General features: G+C 48.2%; 2 protein-coding genes across 18 annotated transcripts in view; one reads left to right on the top strand and one right to left on the bottom strand.

Moving 5' to 3' along the window:
• CCDC148 (coiled-coil domain containing 148) overlaps positions 1-4,509 on the bottom strand; it is a 77,475-nt gene extending 72,966 nt beyond the window's left edge. For 8 of the 9 annotated variants that reach the window (XM_054829118.1, XM_054829122.1, XM_054829120.1 and 5 more), the window contains exon 1: positions 4,283-4,509. The gene's annotated coding sequence lies outside the window, so the exon portion shown is untranslated. The remainder of the gene's footprint in view (positions 1-4,282) is intronic. The other variant, XM_054829117.1, reaches the window with a different exon arrangement.
• Positions 4,510-4,668: 159 nt separating this feature from the next.
• Positions 4,669-14,316, top strand: part of PKP4 (plakophilin 4) — a 102,248-nt gene continuing 92,600 nt past the window's right edge. For 6 of the 9 annotated variants that reach the window (XM_054829110.1, XM_054829109.1, XM_054829108.1 and 3 more), the window contains exon 1: positions 4,669-4,814. The gene's annotated coding sequence lies outside the window, so the exon portion shown is untranslated. The remainder of the gene's footprint in view (positions 4,815-14,316) is intronic. The other 3 variants (XM_054829114.1, XM_054829113.1, XM_054829112.1) reach the window with 3 other exon arrangements.

Below are 14,316 nucleotides of genomic sequence, written 5' to 3'. Positions count from 1 at the left end.
ACTAACAAAACCACTCATGGTGCCACACTATAAGCTGAATCAATATATTGGTACAGGATTATTTTTTGCCAAGAAAACCGTTTCTTAAACCTGAATCAACTCGGCAACTGAGCTGCATTGCAGCCCAGCAAGCGGCTGTTCCTCAAACCTCCGTTTTGCTGAAACAGATACCCAGGGCAAAACATTTCACATTGCTGCCAGAAGAGGAGGTTCCCCGTTCCCTCTGGTCACGGCTAATTGCAAATCCCTTAAGTCAGGCATTAGAGGCAGGAACAGTGAGCTAGATCAGAAAATTGATCCAACTAAAAAAATAAGCGCGTATGTTGTGGGGAGGTTTCTGGGGAAACTGGATCGATTTTCTAATGTAGCTCACTGCACAGTTCCACAATCGTGTTTGCTGGCACACGGAAAGCTGGAGAGAGATCATGACAGGGTAGCATTGTCCCTTTCCATTGCAGCTGGGCTTGAGCCAGGTTAGAGTGGCTGCATAATCAGAAACTTGGTGATCTTGCTGAGCATTTTGCAGGATCTAGAACCAAATATTCAGACCTGATGCTTCAAAGCCATGGAAGAAAAAAATTATGAAAATACAAACAACTTGGCAGTATCCAAAGAGTCTTCCACAATATTTTGTTTTCCCACAGGGAGACACACATCTATACCCATGATAGAGCAGTAATTCTGAATGCCACTGTCTGAAACTTAAAATTTCTGTAAAAAACCTCGCTGAAACAGCAAAATGTCAGTCCACTACCTCTTCAGAAACACACCTTCTATTAGGTGCCACACATCCCCAGCTGAAAATAAAAAAACAAGAGAACATTTACTGCTTTTTAAACCAAATGAAATTACAGTTTCCAACTACCCAAAGTCAATCGTATCACGATTGACTGAGTTGCTGTGACATCAACACAATGGCTTGCAGTAACTTTTGAAATAAAATTGTAGTTTTAATGAGGGGGGAAAAACCCCATGCATCTAAATAATTTCCCCAGTGAATGCTAAACAGCTGCTCATTTGTTCAGTTAGCCTGCCATGAGCAGCACTCCCTTCTCCAGTTATTTTTTTTCCAAACCTTTGTAATTTCAGTACCTGTAAGAGATTACAGATAAACCAGGTAGCACTAAATAGTTTCCAGAAAAAACAAAGAGAAACAAAGGCAACACTGTTTTTGTGACTGATATTTATCTTCACAATCCCGCATTTCCAAGGACCAAGCACTTTCTAGCCACAGTGCCTGTGTGCTTACATCAAATGAGAAAACCTAGGTAATCTTGAAATAGAGAAATAATCACAAAAGTTAAAGACAGGCATGCCTGTGTTCTGCAAGGACTGTGAACATCTGCGGCATATAAAAAAATAGACTTCAATTTGGATTAATTTCAGAATAGATTAAACGAAGCAGAAAAACATATTAATGATTTGAAATACTGAAGGAGCACAACAGCAGCAAAACAACCAGCATATACCCGTTAACTAAATTGCTTGTCTAAAAAGCTGGAAAACAAGCACAATCATTTTAAGAGATCAGATTTAAGGCTCATAAGAAACCAGGAAGGTTCAGAAGGAAAACATGCCATTAGATTTTTATAAGTTTTGCAAACATAATGGAATTGGAGCTTTCCAAATGACACTAAGAATGAAAACGAAAGATGATCTTACTTTCAAGTCACATCCTGAAGAAGGTGAATAAAAAGAAACAGCAATTATTTGTTGCTGATCCTAAAATTGATATAAGAGTTTAAACATGTATTTGACAAAGGCTACTATCGGCTAATGGAAAAAGAAATCAAAAGAATCACTACACCATGCAGCTCTTCGTATTGGAAAGTTAAAATGGGGTGCCTTTCCATAACATATTTTGTCCCTATTGGGCTCAATACAGTGATAAACGGGCGGGAATTGATGGCCTGTGATACACAGCAGTCAGATAATGTATTGGCTGCTCTGGGTGCCAAAACAAATAAAAATGCTATGACTGTATGACTAATACCAGACAGAATAAAATAGCTGTTCTTCACTTATAATCATTCAATATATTTGCAAATTTGACAGGACCTCAAAATATTATTTTTAATTCTTTACACTTCTATTGTATAAACAAACTGGCTCAAGATCACTTTCTCCTCCTTGCCATTATTTCTTACCCTTTCCCATCGTGCCCCAGCGGCAAACTCCAAAATACAGAGAGACCTTGCAGCAATGCACAGCTCTGCAGGGATACAGGGTACACGGAACGGCCTGTTCCAAATAACCTTGAAAGTTACAGCCATCCACCTGGACCTACCTCAAGTCTGGAAGGCCCAGAGATGGCATTGTGCCACGTTTCATGTCCTGCCAGTAGGCTGTACCTTCCACAGTCACAACAGTAACGTTCAGAAATGGTTCAGTTTACCGGGGAGGCAAGTAAGCTTCTTCATTTTCTAAAAGCTGTTATCTGTGGAAGCTAAGCCAATGTAACAACATCCAAATTACAGGTTAAAACCAGTTGAGGCTGATTTGAAGTTGATTTAATTAATCCAGTACACCTTTGGTAGAAGCAACCTTGCAACTAATGAAAGTCATTGCTTACCCAGGTTCTGTGCTTTCTCCTCCCTTTATTCTCAATCTACTTATTCGGATTTCACATTTTATTTTTTTTCCTTTTCTCTTGCTCTGCACTCTCCTTTGACCCTTCCCCTGCTTATCTTATTTCACCCTTGTTACCCTTTGTTTTACTAAGTTTCTGCTATTATTCCTCTGACCTCCTGCTTCCTATTTCCTAGGAGGAGGCCACCATTCTGGTTTGGTAAGATCTTTATCCACTTAACATAGCATGAATCATGAGATTTTCAGGGCAGTGAGGAATCAGGACCCCTGTTAACAGCTGCCAAGTGTTTTCCATTTGGCATATGATCATACCGTAGGAGTTCCTACTGTATTAATCCATACAAATGGCAAGAAATATTACAGAGATTAAAAGTTATACCAATAGTTTCCAGCATAGCAGATGACATTCCAGGTAGGAAATTAAGAGAAGGGACTACATGAATTCTGCAGTTATGGGTGACTCTCCATGTTCAGTTACACCCTATTTTTTACTACAGTTCCCTTCTGAACAGAGGGTAAGGACAGAGTTCTACTTGTAGCGTCAGCACTGATTAAACCACGTCAGAGTTGTCACGTGTCCTTATACCAAGATAAAAATATGGTGCATCCCATTGCACACTAAATTGGAGAACTAATCTGGATGGAAAAAAAGACACCAGTAAAAACGCAGGTACCATTTTCATGGTTATTTTTCAGCAGGATTCCCACACAGTCTGTGACAATGCCACAGGGGAAGGGGTTGAATAAGGCAAGTGCTTAAAGCAGCAAGAGCTGCTCACTGATTACACCCCAAATCCAAGTCTGCCTAGAGGAGAGCATCTGGAGCCTCCTTAATGCACTAGACAAGTATTTGGAAAAGATAAAAGGCAAAATCATAATAGAGTAAAACAAGAATACATGCACTTCTGGGAAGATATGAGCGGCAATTTGATCTTGGCTTCTTTTAGCCATTTACAGTGTCATCCCAGTAGCCAATGAAGCAACAAGCGTCCTATCGCAACAGCAGTAGGCTGGAAGGAGAGGAAATGGTATCAGTCTGAAACCCTGAGAAAAATAGGAAGGTTTTGTGTTCAGGACGGTCACCTAACTCAAAAAGAAGACCAAGCATTTAACGCACGCCCTCTCTCACCCAAACCCATTTTTAAAGTGTTTTTACAGAATCTTCGGATATATTGGCTTTTCTTTTCTCCACCTATGATACCCTACGCCATAAATAGGGTTAGGTAAGTACTAGAAGGTCAAAACGGTGAGACTTTGAACACTGCAGAAAGTATTTTTCTTCTCTTACACGGACGCCTTGACTTCATCCGTCAGGGTCCGAGCAGAGCGAGGGGCTGTAAGTCCCGCCGGGAAACCGGCGTTGCCGTACTGCGGGTCTCCGTGTGTGGCTCTTCACGGCCCGCCGGGAACCACCGCAGAGCCCGAACCGAAGTCGGCTCCCGGTGCCGCTCCTGCGGCGGCAACGCGGTCCCCGACGACCTCCGAGGCCGCCTTGGGCGGGGCAGGAGGCACCCCCAGCGGCAACCCGCCGCGACAGCCAGCCTCGCCGGGAGAGCCCGGCGGGGGCGAGGGCACGAGCACCCCCGGCCACCGGCAGCGGCCTTCGCGGGCACCGCCGCGGCGGCCATTTTGCAACCGGTTGCTCCAGCCACCTGCGCCCCCGCCCGCTCCCGCGCCGTGCACGGACACTCACCGCGAGGAGGCCGGCGGGCTCCGCGGCGGCGCCGGAGCAGCCTCCCGCCCCAGCGGCCTCGCCCGGGCCGGCGGCCCCGCCCAGCGGGCGCTCCCGCCTGCGGCCACCCTGGGCGCGGTTCGGCTGACCCCGCCGCGTACCCTTCGCGCGGCGCTGCCGGCGGTTTCGCGTCCCGGCCCGACTGCGACCCCCGCGCACCGCGCTGAGGGGCCGGGCAGCACCTTCCCCTCCGCACGGCATCGGTAACCATGGCAACCTCAACTCACGCCGCCGTTGGCGGGTTTAACGCGAGGCAGCAGCCAATGGAGCGCCGCCCGGTGCCGCGCCTGGCCAATGGCAGCGGGCGCAGGGCAGGGCGCTGCGCTGACGTCACGAGCGGGGCGGAGCAGGGCCAGGCGGAGCGGGCGGCGGGGCTCGGCGGCGCCGGCGCCACCACCGCCACCATGGAGACCCCGGGCTAGGGCCCGCCGCGGCCCGCCGGCGCGCTGAGCGGGGCCGGCCGCGCCGCCCCGCCGCCGCCTCCCTCCGCGCGGTGAGTGGGCGAGGGCTGGGGGAGGCCGCGGGCCGGCCGGGGCGCCGCGCGGGCGAGGCGAGGCGGCGCGGACGCGGGGCAGCGGGGCCGAGGAGCCGCCGCCTCGGGCGGACCCGCGCCGCCGCTGCCCGCCCGCGTCTTCCGCGCTGCCGCCCGGTGCCTGGCCGCGCAGCGCGGGCCCTGCGGGCGGAGGTGCCGCCGCCCGGTTCCTGCCGCGGGATCCGCGTCGGGCAGTCCGGGCGGCGGAGCGCGGGAGCCCGGGGGCGGGCGCCGCGGGGGCAGGTGCGCGCGGGCCGGGCCGGGGAAGCCCGAGCGGGGGTCGCGGCCGGCCCCGCGGCAGCCGCGGGTCAGGGGCACGGAGCCCGGGCCCGCCGCCTTCAGCCCGGCGCGGCCGCCTCCCTCCCGGGCGCGCCGACTTTCCGCGGCCGCGGGGCGAGCCCGCGGCGGATGCGCACCTCGCGGCCGCGCCGTGCGCCGAAGGCCGCCGTCTGCGCGGGGCGGTGCGCGGCGCTGCGGCCGGGGGCCGGGAGCCGAGCCGCAGCGGGCAGGGCCGCCCCGCCGGAGCGCCTACCGCGCCGTACCGCGCCCGCAGCGCCACGCAGCCGGGGGAGGGGAGGCGGAGGGGGGGGGGGCCGGGGCGGCGCCGCGAGTGCGGGTCGGGCGGGGGGCACGGCGGAAACTTTGGGGCATCGCGGGTGCCGGCGGGGCGGGCCGGGCCTCTTGCTCTCGCCCGGGCAGCGTCACCGAGCCGGGCAGCGCGCTGGGGCGGCCCCGTGCCCAGGTGCCGGGCCGCGCCGGTCCCGGGCGGAGCGGCGTGAGGCGTCAGGCAGCGGCGTGCCTTCCGCGGACCCGCGCCCCCCGGTTCTGGGGCAGGCTCCCGTCGCTGCGTTCCCTGAACGTGATCGAAGCGCGTGGATTGTTTTAACCTTTGCGTGACCGCTGGGCTGGGAGCTGCGGTGCCTTCGGCCGAGCACGGCCGAGCTGGCAGAGGGTCCCCTGCCCGCGCAGGGCGAGCGGCGATCGAAGCCCGGAACTTTTGCGGTTTCCCCCCCCCCCCCCCGCCCTCCTCCGCCGGCCCGACCGAAAACCTGACCACGATCAGGGGGGAAGTCGCAGGCGCACGCTCCGAACGCCTCAGGGCGAGCGTTGTGGCACACGCGGCCCGTTGCCGGTGGATCTCGGCTGCGCGCAGGGCGCTCTGCGGCGGCCAGGGAACGGGGCGAGCGTGTCTGTAGGTCCCGGTGACCGTGCAGCCGCCGTGGCTCGGGCTGGGAAGTGAAGTCCTGGGGGAGCGAAAGTAATACTGACACTGAACCCAGGCTGCTTCAGCAAAAACTGTGATTTATGTGATTGTAATTTGCGTGGAAGATAGAAATACCCAGTGCCACAGAAAACCATGGTTTGGGAGTCGAGCCCTCCGGCCCTTTTCCCCTCCCAGCCAACGCGTCGGAACGCATCAGCGTCTCGCTGAAGAAGGACTGTGTCTTTGGAAGGTGCTTGTGTTTGGCCCGTAGACCTTTGTACTTTTCTTTTTTTTAATAACCTTCTGCTCTGTGTTAATATTTTATTAACCATTGCTTCAAGATTTGACTGTTTGAAGGAAGAGGTGTGGCTGGACTTGCAGTAGTAATGTTTCATTAAGTAGCTTTTCAGTTTTTTCAGCATTCATATTTTTTGATAACTCGGAGTTCAGCGATTAGAAGACAAGTATGAGAACATTTTCCCCTTTAACTAATAACTGTATTTTTGAGGTAAACACCAAATAACATGTTCACTGAGATAAAAAATAGGGGAACCTACAAAACGTATTTGTTTAGTTTATGGAGATACTCTAATTTGGTCTTGTCCGTCCCAGTTAAAATGGGAGGAGTGTGTTTTGGGGGCAAAAGCTTACTGTTGGCACTGACATGCTGTGGTGTTTCGTTAAATATTAGTGCGTTACATGCAGACGAACGTAACCTGGCTGTGAAAAGACAGATTGCAGTAATTTTCTCCTCTTGTCTAAATTGCTTGTAAAGTGCTATCTTGCTACTGAAATAAGTTGCTATTAATATTTTTAAATAAGGTAGAACAGCTGATGGGCCTTTCTGGTAAAAGTGGTATCTTTTTGCTTCCTATCTTGTTAGATGGTAAGGATAAATAGCAGGAATAATAATAATAGAAGTTCCGCTGCAAAACGCGGTTGGAGTAAGTTTCGTGAGAGACTGGTCTTCTGTAAGAGGAGAGAATTTGTTCTAACTCTTCTTAAAATGTCGACGACACACCACACCTTTTGGTGTTTGCTTTTATAGTAGCAATGCAGGATCCTTTTACAATGAACAGATGAATTCAGTCACACTGTAAACAAGGAAGGTGACATGTTACATTACTTCTTTATAGCAGCTTCGTGTACTAGCAAAAGAGCATCGGTAATGCATTTGCGGTATTTTTTACATGTGCTATGTAAAAATCATAGTCATTTAATTAGTAAGCTGTGTCAGGTGTTTAGTATAGGAAATGTGCATGCATTGTGAGAAAAGCCTCAGTGGAAGAAACACTCTGCATATTAACAGAACAGGAAACAAATAAGAACTTTACGTACTTTTGCTTCTCTTTATGTAGATTATTTAAATACATTTATAACATATGAAAGGCTAAAGCAGTTCCAAAAGCTGTGAGACTCTGAGTATTGTCTTAATTTTGTTGGGTGTTTTTTCTTAATTTTGATGCTGAAAATGAGCAAGTTCTGCAAGCATTTATCTGATTATTTATTTGGTTCAAGGAAGCACTGACTAGTGCAGGGATCTCACTGAGCTTAACAAAGCTGTTACAAGTGTAATCGAGAATAATTGGGTTTATTACCAGAACGTAGTTATTGTAATATGGTAAAGACCCCTAAAAAGCAAGCAGAACTTGTGATACTTGTTTGGGGAAAAAAATGCCTATGAGCCTGTTATTAGACATATTTTACATTGCTTTCATTGACTTTCTTGTTATTTTCAATCAAATCAGTGAGCCTAAGTTAAAATTGGATTCCTCTGTATGAGAAGCTGCAGTCCTTTTAAGCTATTTACAACTTAAACAGAGCAGTCCCCGTAAGCAGAGGGGCTTTTCTAAACCATAGGCAAGGTTTTAGCTGGCTGCCGTGGCAGGGAAACCTGATGGCGACCTGGGAGCCTGCCCTGCGGGGCAGCCCGTCTGCGCCTTCCGTTCCCGGAGGGCCAGCCCCGTGTCCGCGTGCTGCGGGCGTGCAGAAACGCGGGGCGAAAGGCTGCTGCCGCCGAGCTAACGAGTTGGGAACGCTAACTTCATTTGCCAGGGTTTGGTGGGAAACAAATTGTAAGAGCTGCTGCAGAGAGAACCTGTTTTGTCGTCTTGCGTAAAAAGCGCGTGTACACCTGAGTAACGCATGTTGGTGTGGTTCAGAATTTCTGGTTGTGTTTGTGGGGGTTTTTTTCCCCTCTAATGAAAATGAGACGGCAAATTGTTATGAATACGCATGCACTGCCACTCCAAAAGTAATCTGAACAGGTTTGAACTTTACTAATTGGGGTGGGGAAGAAGTTGAGCTGGCATAGTTTTATGTGCAAGTGAAAGAAAGCCAGACCTGAAACCAGAGTTTTGGGGCATGGCTTGTAAATATTGCCTGCTGCCGTTCCTATCTTGATTGCAAATATTGCTGACAATAACGCAGTTCAAATACCAGTGAAGATGGGAAGTAAATACGTAACAGCAGCCGAGCGCAGAACCAAAGCCCGCGGCAAGCCCTTCTCACTGTAAGCTGAGTTTGGTTCCTGCAGCAGAACCACGCCTAACCAACTCGCAACTGGAGCTGGAGGGACTGCCAGCACCAAGCGGTTCTCTGGGCGCGCTTGGTAGCTTTTCTGATTCTCAGCTGCTTTTCCTAAGGCCTGTGATATGTCCTAGTTCATTGGATAACTTTTCATGTTGTTTTTATCCAAAGGGAATACTCATTTATTCTGCTCGGGGGAGGTTTGCAGAGGGAGGGAGGAGATGGATGGGGACAGCCAAAAGCTGCCTCTGGTGACCTTCCCAAAGCTTTTGCTTGCAGCTTCTTGTCAGTTAAAATCTCTGCAGCTGGCACCAGCGTTCAGACCTTTGCTCCTTTCCCGCTCGCTGCCTCTTTCCCTCTCTGCCCTGAGTGCCTCGCACGCTCAGAGGAGCGAGACGTGCGTTTCAGGAAGGAGGAAGGACTCCTTCGGTTTCACAGCAGGTGAATTTATTTATTTTTGAATAGTGAAATCCCCAGCACGATCACTGAAAGGAAAGGCTTAAGGAGAAGGCGCTTTGAGTGGTACCTGGCAGAGGTGTAATTGCTCTCCGAGCCAGCGAAAGGCAGGAGGACGTGCCCTTCCCGTCTGGCCGCGCTCCGCGGCGGAGCGGGCATGTGTCACGGGTCAGGGAGGTGACTCTAGCACGGGCTTGTCCTCCTTTCAGGTTGGGCTTCCTGAGTCAGCCCTCCGCTTCCTGGAGAGCGCTGCGGCTGGAAGAGCGCAGCTCGGGCTGGAAGAGCGCAGCTCCCTCGCCTCCCCTTCCCTCCCTCCCCCGGAGTCAGCCGTGAACCCGAAGGCAGGAGCTTGGGTGACGGTGATCCGCGGAGAGTTTCTGTGGCTGTCTTGAGCTTCGGCTCCTTTTCATTGCATCCCACTCTTACAGGCAAATGAAGACAGCATCGCTTTGGGAAAAGTTAGGGAAATTCTTTCTTAGTGTTTCAGTATTTTTAAACAAAATTCCTTTTTAACGGAAATCTTAAAAAGAAGTTAGGCATACTTTTAATATACATATGTTTTCCTCCTATTATTGCAATTTTAAGATATTGTGGTTACAAAAGAAAAAGAAATTACTATTTTTCTCCAAAATGTCTCCATAGCCATCTCTTAGAGATCTCCCCCCCCTTTTTTTTTTATTTGCATAGCATTTTGCAAAGCTCTTGCCTAGCATTAGAAATTGAAGACCAGTCAAATTTCTGTTTAATAGCTTTTAAAAATAATTTTAACTATGTCTTTATTTTAGTGGAGAAAATAAAACTGTGAACTGTTACTTCATTTGAGTGTGATTTGATACATTCTTCAAAGAATAATTAAAATTAAGACTTCTTCCCCCTCACCCCCATGTGATGGGGCCTCTTGCTTACAAAAGCCTTGTGATCTAAGAGTTCTAACTGAAACGTGATTTCTTGTGAACCTTAAATCAACAGTATAGCTAATCATAGAATCATAGAATGGTTTGGGTTGGAAGGGACCTTAAAGATCATCTAGTTCCTTTTGATGCAGCCCAGGACACGGTTGGCTTTCTGGGCTGCAAGCGCACACTGCCGGCTCATGTTGAGCTTCTCATCAATCAACACCCCCAAGTCCTTCTCCTCGGGGCTGCTCTCAATCCATTCCCCGCCCAGCCTGTAGTTGTGCTTGGGATTGCGCCGACCCATGTGCAGCACCTTGCACTTGGCCTTGTTGAACTTCATGCGGTTCGCATGGTCCCACCTCTCCAGCCTGTCCAGGTCCCTCTGGATGGCATCCCTTCCCTCCAGCGTGTCGACCACACCACACAGCTTTGTGTCATCGGCAAACTTGCTGAGGATCACTCGATCCCACTGTCCATGTCACTGACAAAGATGTTGAACAGTGCCGGTCCCAGTACCGACACCTGAGGGACGCCACTCGTCACTGTTCTCCACTTGGACGTGGAGCTGTTGACCACAACTCTTTGAGTGCGACCATCCAGCCAATTCCTTATCCACCGTGTGGTCCATCCATCGAATCCACGTCTCTCCAAGTTAGAGACAAGGATGTTGTGCAGCACAGTGTCAAATGCCTTGCACAAGTCCAGGTAGATGACGTCAGTTGCCCTTCCCTTATCCATGGACGCTGTAACCCCATCATAGAAGGCCACCAAATTTGTCAGGCACCATTTGCCCTTAGTGAAGCCGTGTTGGCTGTCACCAATCACCTCCTTGTTTTCCATGTGCCTGAGCTTAGTCTCCAGGAGGGTCTGCTCCATGATCTTGCCGGGCACAGAGGTGAGACTGACCGGCCTGTAGTTCCCTGGGTCTTCCTTTTTACCCTTCTTAAAAATGGGGGTTATGTTCCACCTCTTCCAGTTGGTGGGAACTTTGCCGGACTGCCAGGACAATCTAACATTCTGATTGGCATTGTGATTAATTCATTATTAAAGAGAAGAAAGGAATCTATTGTAAAAACCTTTGAAGGTGTACGAGCTGAAACTTGCTTTCTGCATCACAGCTCAATGGGGGGATTTTTAATGTATTTACTGTTCGCGCGACGGCGGGATGGTAATTGTGGGCAGTGAATAAAATTACCCTTTAGCTATTGGGTCTGCAAAGCAGATGGTTCATAGGTATCATGTAGGTTGGATACTTAGCCAGCCTTTATTGTTTGTTGATTCATAAACAGGAGTTTAGAGCGCTGGGTCCCCGTTCCCTTATGAGCGAGGTCCGTCTCGGAGCATGAAGTGGGAAGGCGCTGGTGGGATTCCCTTGGCTGGAGAGCACTTGTGCCAGCTGGCAGCAGGGCAGAACGCAGCAAGAGCGGCTCTGCACAGCGCCGGTTCGGCCCAGGAATGCCCTTAGCTTAGCTGGAGCCATCTCCAGACGCAGCGAGAGGGAGAACGTCCCGGAAGGAGATGAAGGGGCCGAAGGCGAGGAGGCAGGGCAAGAAGTAGCAGAGATCTGGGGAGCAAGGGAGGAAAGGGAGGAGCTGGACGCCATGGTGCCAGACTTTGCCTTTTCTCAAATGAGGTTCAGCTGTAAGGAAACAGGGAAGAAGTGTCAGAAAAAATATGGATTTCTGTTTGTTTGCGTGGGTGAGAAAAACTTTTCCTCCCTTCTTAACAAAACCTCATTACGGCACGTATGTGGTGTGGAAAGCCTTAGGCTGTCGCCCGTGCTATACTTTTTAACATTTTTTTTATAAATGTACTCAAAAGCATTTGCATTACACGTGTTCAAATAGAAAGCATCTAATCTCTATCTTAATTTGCTTTAAATGATTTTGCTTATGCCATCTCCGCTAGAAACGCAACGCGAACAGGAGACTTTCCAGTTTGTTGTGGATTTCTGTCCTCTTCCCGCCCAGAAAGGCGGCGGCAGGCAGTGCATCCTTAGCGCTCCTAAAGGAAATCTTTTCAGTTCCAAACACGGGTCCTTCATCGTCTTGTATTAGCAGAATTTTCTGTTGTTGTGTAACACGTGAATTGAGTATTCGTGCGTTTGTTATCACGAGGGTAAATCTGATTGGTGAAAACGAGTGAACTTGTAGTCGTTCCCGTTAGCCTGTTCCTGTGGAGGGGGGTTCAGGAAAGCTTGCTCCTGGGTCGGGACGAGGTGCGTGTGCTGCTGGGTCAGCCGGCAGACTCCCCGCTTCCTTTCAGGTTTCCTTTGGAAACATCCGGTTGCTGGTACAGCGTAAGCACAGGATACAAATTCCCAGATTTCTTCCTGGATCGATTTGTGCGTACAATGCTGGTACTCGTATATGTTACCTAACATGCTGAATTTCAATACAATATCTCCACTTAGAATTAATTCTTTTACTTCATAGTGGCAGGTTTTGTAATAATTCCAGTTTACAAAAAAAATTAAAAAATCCACTGATCTCTGAAACAATTTCAGACAAATGATAACCGTGACTTCCATGTCAGCGTGACATGCTTAAAAACGAAGTGCTTCGTATCTTTCGCAAAAAATAAACCCAAGCTGTTGTACGTAATGCAATTGATTTCAAGGGCTTCTGGACAAGTGAAGTGCTGGAGTGTTAACGGGAGAAATTCCGTGTACAGATGTGTTTGTGTGACACTGTTCACTGATTGTCTTTTGCAGATTCCTACTTAATTCTTGCATGATATCGAAAGATAAATAGGGAGACAGATCTTAAAAAGAGTTAATATTTTTGTCTTGTTTTTATTTAAAAACAAAATTGTCAGATTTTGTTACTAAGAAATAAGACAGCAGTATCAAAATGATAGCATATCCTGAATGGAGATTTCATTTGTACTGTCACGGTGCCTGAGCTCCAAATTGTTCTGCCCTTTTGTGAAGTACGGGGGAAACCCATGCTCCACAGAACTTGGAGACAAAAAGGCAAAATTTAAATAGATAGATGAAACAAGTGGAGGAGAAGATAGCAAGAACGTGATTTTCTTGTATTACATACCTTCATCCAGGGTGCTTGTGATCGATCCAGTAATAATGCTGAGTTGTTGGTCCATATTATTTGATACAGCCTTAATCGAAGAAAGGCTAGCAGAACTTGCTGTCTCTTGCTGCTCAATGTCCTTCCTATCACGTGTCGTCCTCCTAACTAACGTAATGAAAGTAACCAGTGCCGTATTTTAGCCGCAATAGAAAATACTGGCATGTGAGACGATTGATACATCACTTGTTTCTGGGAGCATGTTTATATTTCAAACAGGAGATGAAAAAACATTGAACTCAAAAATTTCAGTTTGGCTCGTAGATCTGAGAGATGTGTCTGTTTTCTCTGTGCTATTTGGACTATCCAATAAGAAAGAAAATTACTGAGTTTTCTTAGTTTTACTGTTGTTTAGCGTAAATCGCAGCAACAGCATGCACTGAGATTTGTGAGATTTCACTGTAATTAAATACATTATTTTCCAGAAGATGCTTTTAGAAAAATCGTTGTTTAGAATTCTTTACAGGATAGTAAAGACTGACACAAAAACTTACTGTGGTTCAAAGACTTGAGTTTTTTTAAGGCAGTTCTGAATTTCTGGTAGAGAACACTGCCTATTGTGGGATGCTTTTTTGTTCAGGCTGATGTAATCAGTCTTCCAATACTGAGAGAGTTTTTTAATATTGTTGTGGAACACAGAGGTTATTTTTAAGCAACACACAGAATTCACCAAGTCATGTACTGACACTGCAATAAAAACCAGAAAGCCAAAACCAACAACAAAAAAACCCAAACCAAACCACCCCAAAGATGTTCAGTAGCTTAAAATATGTTGAATTAGCAAGGCAGACTGAATGCAGGAATTGGATTTGTCTGCTGAGCTGCTGAGTTTTATCTCGGCCGACAGCGAGTGCCTGGACAGGAGCAGGAAGAGCTCTGTCCGTCCGTCCGTCCGTCGCTCCTGCGCTAATGAAGTCGGAGAATTTACTCGCGCAGTGTAGGAAGATAACACTTTTTATTAAACTTGATATATTTATTGGTGTTCATGACTAGATTTTTTTTATATATCTCTTTAGCTGTAATAGATAAAAAGGTGCCTTAAATCACAACTTGCCTGCTTTTAGGAACCGTGCGGTTCATCAGGCTTAGAAAGCCTCACCTTACCTGAATTTGAGCGGATGCTGCTTTAGAGATGTAGTTGTGTTATTTATGTTGTATTATTAAGTTGTCTTCTATTACTAGTATAATGATTTATTCTATAATATAAAAATTAACGTTTCAGAAGGACTGAAATTTGAAATGGAAAAGGAAGATACATTTTTTTGTTTTGTTTTAGATAGCAAAGTTGTTGC

This window comes from Grus americana, chromosome 6 (genome assembly GCF_028858705.1).
Source record: "Grus americana isolate bGruAme1 chromosome 6, bGruAme1.mat, whole genome shotgun sequence".
NCBI classification, from domain to species: Eukaryota; Metazoa; Chordata; class Aves; order Gruiformes; family Gruidae; genus Grus; species Grus americana.
The sequence above is the reverse complement of the archived record's forward strand: the minus strand, read 5'-3'. Positions and strand labels throughout refer to the sequence as shown.